At 58.9% G+C, this 8201-nt stretch overlaps 1 long non-coding RNA gene across 1 annotated transcript; it reads right to left on the bottom strand.

Annotated features, from left to right (window-relative positions):
- Positions 1-4090: 4090 nt before the first annotated feature.
- On the bottom strand, positions 4091-7173 carry LOC148220935 (uncharacterized). Its single transcript, XR_015808747.1, has 3 exons — positions 7064-7173; positions 5805-5900; positions 4091-4456 (listed from the first exon to the last, which is right to left on the bottom strand). It is a non-coding gene; the product is annotated as an uncharacterized LOC148220935 (long non-coding RNA).
- Positions 7174-8201: the final 1028 nt, after the last annotated feature.

Consider the following 8201-nt stretch of genomic DNA (forward strand, 5'->3'; position numbering starts at 1 on the left):
CTGGGCACCCTGCACATCCTGCTGCAGGATCAGGGATGGGTTGGGAGAATCTCAAAGCCCATCCCATTCCACACCCTGCCATGGCAGGGACACTTCCACTGTCCCAGGGTCCTCCAAGCCCTGTCCAGCCTGGCCTGGGACAATCCCAGTGATCCAGGAGCAGCCACAGCTGCTCTGGGCACCCTGTGCCAGGCTCTGCCCATCCTCAGAGGGAGGAATTAATTCCATATTATTCCTTCTGTGTACATATTCCATCACCTCAAAGTGGGGATTGGGCGCAGGGTGACAAAGCCTCATCAGACACGTCTCCACCCTCAGGGGATGGCTGTCCCTCCCAGGGGAGGAAAATCCTCATTCCCAATCCCAGGTGAGAAGAATCCTCATTCCCAAGACCAGGTCAGGAAAATCCTCACTCCCAAACCCAGGTGAGGGAAATCCTGGAGGCAGACTGTCCCTCCCAGGGGAGGAAAATCTTCACTGCCAAACCTAAATGAGGGGAATCCTGACTCCCAAACCCAGAGGGTGGGAATCCTGACTCCCAAATCCAGATGAGGCCAATCCTCACTCCCGAATCCAGATGAGAGGAATCCTGGGGTGTGGCTGTCCCTCCCAGGTGAGGAAAATCCTCACTCCTAAGGCCAGGTGAGAGGAATCCTCACTCCCAAGCACACCCCATCGCGCTGCAGGGTGAGGACAGGCTGGATGCAAACCCCAGCAGAGGCAGATAAACCCTCTCGGCATGTCCAAACCCTGCTGGGGATGACACAACCCAAGCAGCCCCGGGAGAACGGGGCAATACCCAGCCCGGGATGTGATTTCCCAGTCCCAGCTCCTGCGGGGTGCGATGTGGGGAGCGCAGCAGGAGCCGAGCCCCGCTCCAGAGGCGCTCCCGGGACACGCTCCGTGCCGGACATCACCTCCTCGGCATGAATCACGCTGTGCCAGGGCGGATCTTCGGCAGCTTCCAGCAGCGCCGAGCAAGGCGCTGAACAAAGCTCCGGATCCCTGTTTGCTGGAGAGGGAAGAGTTAGTCATGTTCGTCTGAGTCACTGCGGCCGGGACCAGGGACCGAGGGACAGCGCGGGCTGGGAGCGACTCTGTTGACTCCGCATGTAAATCAGTCGCGAACTTGTGACCATGCCATAAACCAGGATAGGCACAGGCGGAGGGGGAAGAGCCAGAGCCGGGCAGAATTTAGAGCTGGGAAAGAAAAAAGGGAACAGCACGAGTGCTTCGTTTTGCGGGGCTTTAAGAATTATAGGTGACGTTACAGTATAGTCAAAGCTGTTTGCTGCGCTGAGCAGGGCTGGGTGTGTGGATGCAGCAGCAGCTGAGGATGGCTCATCCCTGGAAATATTCCAGGACAGGTTAGACAGACCTTAAAGATCTCCCAGTTTCCATCCTCTGCCATGGGCCAGGACACCTTTCACCAGTCCAGCTTCTTCCAAGTCCTGTCCAGCCTCCCCTGGAACACTTCCAGGGATGGAATAGGTGCATCTGGAGTCTACAAAGGGATTCAAGTCATTCCCAAATGTGAAGCAGGAATGATATCTGCCTGGGGAAGCAGCCCCAGCTCGCAGCAGAACTGCTCAGCCCATGACAGGAGAATTTCCTACCCACGGCTCCTCGGCCGCCTGCGCCAGAGCTTGAATCATTTCTGTTTTCGAGGCAGCAAGTCAGAGGATTTCCTTGAAAATAGAGCCTTTGTTTGGCAAATATTTCTCCCATCTGCTCCGGGGCTGTGAGTGCCCTTTGTTGGTTTGATGATGGTCCCGTCCTCAGCCAGGGCACTGCCAGTGGCACAGAGGGGACCCTGTGGGCTCAGGACACTGCCAGTGGCACAGAGGGGACTCCATGGCCCCAGGGCAGTGCCAGTGGCACAGAGGGGACCCCGTGGGCTCAGGGCAGGGCCAGTGGCACAGAGGGGACTCCATGGCCTGTCTGAGGTGCCAGGGCACGGAGGAGCAGTTGCCTGTGTCAGAGCCCAGGTTTGGTGTGTCAGAAATACCAGGCTACATCCTTAGCGGTTTGGAATTTGGGGCACAGATCGTGGAGCTGTTCTGTGCTTTTAGAGCACCTGAAAAAAATAAAAAAAAAAGGATCTGAAGCTGGAGGCGACCGCCTGGAGCCTCCTGGCCCCATCATCCTACAAATGGGTCATAATAAAAAATAAATTAGTGTGAGTCCACAGAAGGCAGCAGAGCTCTATCGCTTCCACAGGCTGAGGATCCCTATGAATATTTCATTTAAAATATTCTCCTCTGCTGGCTCGGATCACTGGAATATCCGAGTGGCTCACATTTGTAGTGCAACTTCACAGCAGCTTCATGAGCCCCGTGAATCTCAGCCTGGACATCATTCCAGGCCTTTCCTTCCCTCCATGTTGGTGCAGCATCCTGCACAGAGGAGGCTACGAGCGGGGCTTTGTGGAGGTGCAGCAGGAGCAGGGTGACAGAAATGGGATGGAGCCCATCCACCTCCGCAGCTGGGAGAGCTCTCCAGCTCTGCATCCCGGTTTTCCATCGGCGCAGGGGGAAGCCAGCGAGGCTGGCGGAGGATTTTCCATCATCCACGCTCCGTGAGCAGCTCCCCCTGCTCTCTGTTTGTAAACAGCAGCCTGAAAACGCGGCCGGCAGGATGTGGCAGCGTCACGTGCAGTTGTGCCAGGGTGACAAGTGTGACCTGGGAGGGCACGGCGGCTCCCCCAGCACAGCCCAGTGAAGCATCTCTGCTTCTCACGGGGACAAGGAGCGCGGTGACACCGTGGAAAGGCCCGGCTGCCCCTGCCGGGCTCCTCTCTCAGCACATGACAGCGGCTGCTTCCCACAGAGGAGCCCAGAACCCCAAAGGAGCTGCCCTGGAGTGACTCAGCCGGGTCAAACCCTTCCTCCCGACACCTCCGTGGTGTTTGACACTTGCCCTGGCAGAGGCTGAGCGCTAATAATAACCCCCACATTTTCTACAGCCCTTGGCTTCGGGAAATCTCGGGCGGCTTTGCACAGCGCTGGAGTCTATTTGGAGCTCAAGGCTTCGAAGGATGTGTCAAGGACGGAGAGTTTTGGTACCCGGGAAGGCAGCATGGGAAGGGGCTGTTGCCAGGCCAGCTCTGCTGAACCACACCGGCAGGAAAACAACGATGGCTGCGTGAATTTGCCACTGTCAGGGTCCAGATTAAACCGGCTGTGTGAATTCGCCACTGTCAGGGTCCAGATTAAGCACCCTGGGGGTGACCAGGGTGTGCATCTCTCTCCCAGCCCTGGTTTCAGGCTGCCCAGGGCGGTTTGGGTGCTACATCCCCAATCTGTGACTTTCCCCAGGGACGGGTCGGAGCGGCTGGGAGAGCACCCAGCAGCTCACGGCGTCACCAGACTCTGTCCCCACACCTGGAGCAGGTGCCCAACCCCCGGGCAGGTGCAGGGAGGGACCAGGCGAAGCTCTGGGATGGCTCCAAAGCAGCCCTGGGGCGCTCAGGGGGAAGCCCGGGGAGCGCCGGAGCGTTGAGCGCAGCTTTGTCCCGGCAGGTCGGCTGGGCTGGGTGTGCATTTCCTGGCATACAATTCCCAGATTAGCAGGAGCCGCGCTGCCAGCAGCTCCTCCGGCCCGTGACCGCGGCGCTGGGAATGCTCTGAGGTCACCGCTTCCAGCAGGGCACGGCCGGGCTGAGGATGTGGGGACGGGACACTCCTGCACAGCAGGGAAAGTGAAGGGGCGTCTCAGAAAGGTTTGGATCGGGAGAGACCCTAAAAACCGCCTTGTTCTGCCCTCTGCCATGGCAGGGACACCTTTCCCTATCCCGGGTTGTTCCAAACCCCGTCCAGCCTGGCTTTGAGCCCTCCCAGGGATGAGGCAGCCACAGCTTCTCCAGCCCATGGGGACAGGAACCAGCCCCTCTCCCAAACCTCTGCAAGGCTTTGACCCCATGGGCTGGAGATCACCCCCAGCCAAACTGATCCCACGGATCGTTTTGCAGTGTGGGAGGGACAGAGGCCTCTTCTCACCATGAAATTAATGAATAAAGCCCTCAAAAGCCACAGAGGATAAATAATACAAAAGCTGGAGGGAAGAACGGTTGGGAAAGGAGGAAAAATAATTCAACACAGAACTGTTTAATAAAGAAAAGGGAATAATCAAGAGGGAGAAGTGAGAACATTTTAGTCACACTAAATACCTCATCTAAAAAAAAACAAAAAAAAAAAATCCAGGCTGTGGCAGTCGAGGTGGGGGGAGACTCAAGGGTCCTTCCCCAGGAATGGGAAAGGAGAAAAGAAAAAGGAAAACGCGGTATTTTCGTTAAACAGAGGGAAAAGAAGAGGCAAGAGCCGGAGTCGAGGAGCATTTGGGGCCGAGCCGAACTCCGGGCGGTCCCGGCGTGGGGAGCTCGGCAGCGGCACCGATCCCGGCTCCGGGGGGGGCTGGAACGTCGGGAGCCGCTCCCCGCCTCTCCCAGGGGCTGGATCTGCGCAGGGAGGGAGCCAAGGACGCGCCTCAGGGCTGGCACCGGGTGGCACCGTGTCCCCAGCCCTGTGCCACCCAGCGCTCCCGGGGCTGCCCTGTGCCCCACAGCGGAGCTGCAGCGGGCGAGGGGCACCCCGGGCACGCCAGGGATGCCCCGCTGCTGGCACCCCGCCGGCTTCCAGCCCTTTTTATTGCCCGGGACAAGCTGGACACCAGCGATTCCCAGCGGCTGCGGCTCCGGGAGCAGCGCCAGGCGCGTCCCTGCTTTTATCAGTGAATGGGGATCTGTTCAGCACAGACACCCCGCGGCTGAAAGGAGCCTCTGTGCGCCTCGGGGGTGGAGGGTTCACACCGAGAGCCCCCCCGGAACCCCAGGAGTGCTTCCCAAAGCGCTCCGAGCCTGCCGTGCCCTGCCGAGGCAGGAGGAGCGGGGCACGGGGGGACAATCACTGGGGGAACGCCCCGAGACCCCGGGATCCTCTTCCCGACGATACTGGGGAATATCCCGCATCCCGATATTACTGGGGAATATCCCGCATCCTGATGTTTTTAGGGAATATCCCGCATCCTGATGTTTTTGGGGAGCTCTCCACCGCTGGATGCAGCGACTGGAGACACCAGAGCGCGTCTGGTCCTTGCAGGAGGGACAAGCCGGGAGCTGAGGGCACGGAGCCCCCTCCCCACCTCCAGCCGGGCTCTTCCTGCTCACGGAGAGAAGGAAATCGCTTTTTCCTCCCTCCCGGGCTGTCCCTGCCTGCGGGAGGGGCGTGTTGGGGGATGAGGGCAGCCAGGCTCGGGAATTCCCCACGGGCATGGATGGTTTCCGTAGCCAGCGAGCTGATCCTGCCCAAAGCCCCCGGGCAGCCTGAAATTTAGAATTTTTAGCGCCAATTTTTAGAACAAGTCCAGCAATGAGCCATGAGGCGCTTTGGAGGGGAGGGTCTGCTGTGCAACCCCCGCAGGAAAGGGGAAACTGAGGCAGGGAGTGCTGGTCCCACCTCCTCAGAAGGGAGATTCCAAACTGGGCTCATTCCATAAAAACGTGCTGGGTTTGTCTGCAGGAGCCTCCAGCTTTTCTGAAAGGGATTTATGGACCTGACGCTGCAATTTTAAGCACATTGGCCCAGGTGGTGCCACAATGAGGTGGTGGAGGAGGCAGAAATGAGGTGGTGGAGGGGGCAGAAATGAGGTGGTGGAGGGGGCAGAAATGCGGTGGTGGAGGGGGCAGAAATGCGGTGGTGGGGGAGGCAGAAATGCAGCTGTGGCCAGGGCACACCACGGTGACACACAGTGCCCAGGGAGGTGTCCCAGGTCACAGCTCCAGTGGCGTTTTTCCCTCCCAGACTCACCTCAGCCCTTTCCAGAGGCTCCACCTGCTCCCAGCTCTGCCCAGCTTCTCCCAAAACAGCCAAAAGCTTCTGCTGCTCCATCCACCCTCAGGAAACCTCGAGGGGAGAGAGAGACCCATCAGAGACAGGCAGGGTGGGGAAAAGCACATTGCAGTGACATTCCCAGCCTGTCCTCCCGGCTGGGATCCACCAGGACACCGAGGGGCTGCTCGGCCACATCACCACAGACCTGCAGCACCTTCCAAGCCTGTCCCAAACCTCCTTCCTCTGCTGGATCCCAAGGATCCGGGAGCCTTTCCAGGCTGCTGAGCCTCAGGACTCGCCCTCAGCACAGCATGGTTTGGATTTCCTACCTGAGTGGATTTTTCAGCTCTCCCACAGCCTCCCCTGCCTTCTTGTGTTTGTACAGCAAATTATCAAAGGTGAATTTGTAAGGAATTTTGTCCTAAACAGCCTGGCAGTGCCCGGAAAACACGAGCTGGCTGCTCTGGACTCCCAAACCCAGCATAATGAATGCCCAGCTCACTCCAGGAGCTGCCACAGGAACCAGGCCTGGGTCTGCTGGGGTTTTTTATCAATTTGATCAATCAATTTAATCAATTGGTTCAATCTGCTGCATGTGAGAAGAGCTTTGCTTTGCCCCAAGCCTCCTGTTCCGTGCTCCTGCAGAGCCCAGAGCCAGCACAGGGTGACAGCCCCGGCCTGGGGACACAGGTGGGACAAAGGCAAAGGTGTCCTGTCCCCCTTGGGACCCCCAGAGGAAACTGTGGGACAAACCTGACCAACAACAGGGGTTTGCTGGGTGGGGTTTTTACAATTCTGGGATTTGCTGAGAGTGCAGGAGGTGAATCCACCCACCCAAAAAAACCCCGGAAAACCCCTTTGAGCCGGTCCCTCGCTGTCCCATCGTGCCGTCCCCGCTGTCCCCCGGTCCCCGCAGCCCGGAGCCAGCGGTGTCTGCGCCTCCCAGCCGGGTTAGCCCGGCTCAGCTCGGCTCGGTGGGAAGTCGGACAGTGCCACCTGGTGCTCCGAGGAGATTCAGAACCACAGAATCCTCGGATGGGCTGGGGCGGAATGGACCTTAAAACTCATCCAGTGCCATGGGCAGGGACAGATCCCACTGTCCCAGGCTGCTGCAACCTGGCCTTGGACACTGCCAGGGATCCAGGAACTTCTCTGGGCACCCTCACAGGGAGGAATTTCTGCTAAAATCCTGTCTAACCCTGCCCCCCCGGCAGTTTATCTGTCTCCTGGCTCACCTCCTGACCACCAAGGTGACCCCAGCACGGCAGGGGAGTGCGGGGCCATCAGCAGCCCCGCTCAGCAGCGACTCCTCCTCCCTTCCCATCGCACTTCCCAGGGCTCGAGCCTGCCGTGGGAAAAAAAAAAAATCGGGAAGGGATGATGTCAGTGCTGACAAAGTGTCTCTGTACAACAGCTCGCTTCTGATGTAACTGAGACCAGCAGCTGAGCTGGGAAAAAAATCCAAACCTTTCCCTCTGCCCCCGCCCTTGCTGTGCCATTTTATCACCCAGAGCTCCTGGAATGTTCTGTGGCACGGAGCAGATGGCCCCTGGCACCTAAATTGGGGCAAGCAGCCCCAAAAGCCAAGTGCTGCCCGCTGCTGACCAGCAGCATCCCAAGATTATTCCCTCCTCAACTGGGAAGGGCCATGGAGGGATGGGAGAACCTCCAGGACACCCCTGGGAGGCCACAGGGCAGGGCTAGGATCAGTTTTGCTCGTGGTTCTCCATCCTCACATTTTTTCCAAGGCCTGGGGGCACTGGGACCCTCCCCAGCAGCGTCCCCCCCTCTCCACATCCTCCCACCAACCTCATCTGAAGCTCTTTGCTGTCTGCTCATGTTCCAGAGCCTCTTCTCCTGGGACACCTCTGCTTCTGGGGGCCCTGCACCTTCACCTGCTGATCGAAACAAGCCCCAAAAATCCCCAGAGACTCCCCCAGGCTGTGGGAGTTGAACTTCTCTCAGGAATGGCTGAGAGAGGATCCCATGCCAGCCCCAGATATTCCAAAGCCAAGGGACTCATTCCAGGCACTGAATTTAGAGGGTGCCTCAGCCTCCTACACCTCCCGGGTGTTTTCCACACCCACTCACTCCTCAGGGCTCCTTCCCCCAACCACCAGGCAGCCCTCGAGTCCCCAAGGGTGAGGGGAGATTTCCCTTCCCTTCCCCCTGAGCCCTCCCTTCACCTTCCAGGAGCTGCTGCTTCTCCCATTCAGCATCAGAGTCCACGGAGAGCATTTCCTGGGGGCTGGCAGCACCTTCCCCACGGGCACTGGGAGCTGCTGGGAACCCATCCCTGTGGGAACAGCACAGCCAGGGGGGTCTGGATGAGGCCACAGCACCAGAGTGTCCATCCTGCCCCTCCAGGGTGTC

The sequence above is a fragment of the Sturnus vulgaris genome, chromosome 29, assembly GCF_052056855.1.
Source record: "Sturnus vulgaris isolate bStuVul1 chromosome 29, bStuVul1.hap1, whole genome shotgun sequence".
Taxonomy (NCBI): domain Eukaryota; kingdom Metazoa; phylum Chordata; class Aves; order Passeriformes; family Sturnidae; genus Sturnus; species Sturnus vulgaris.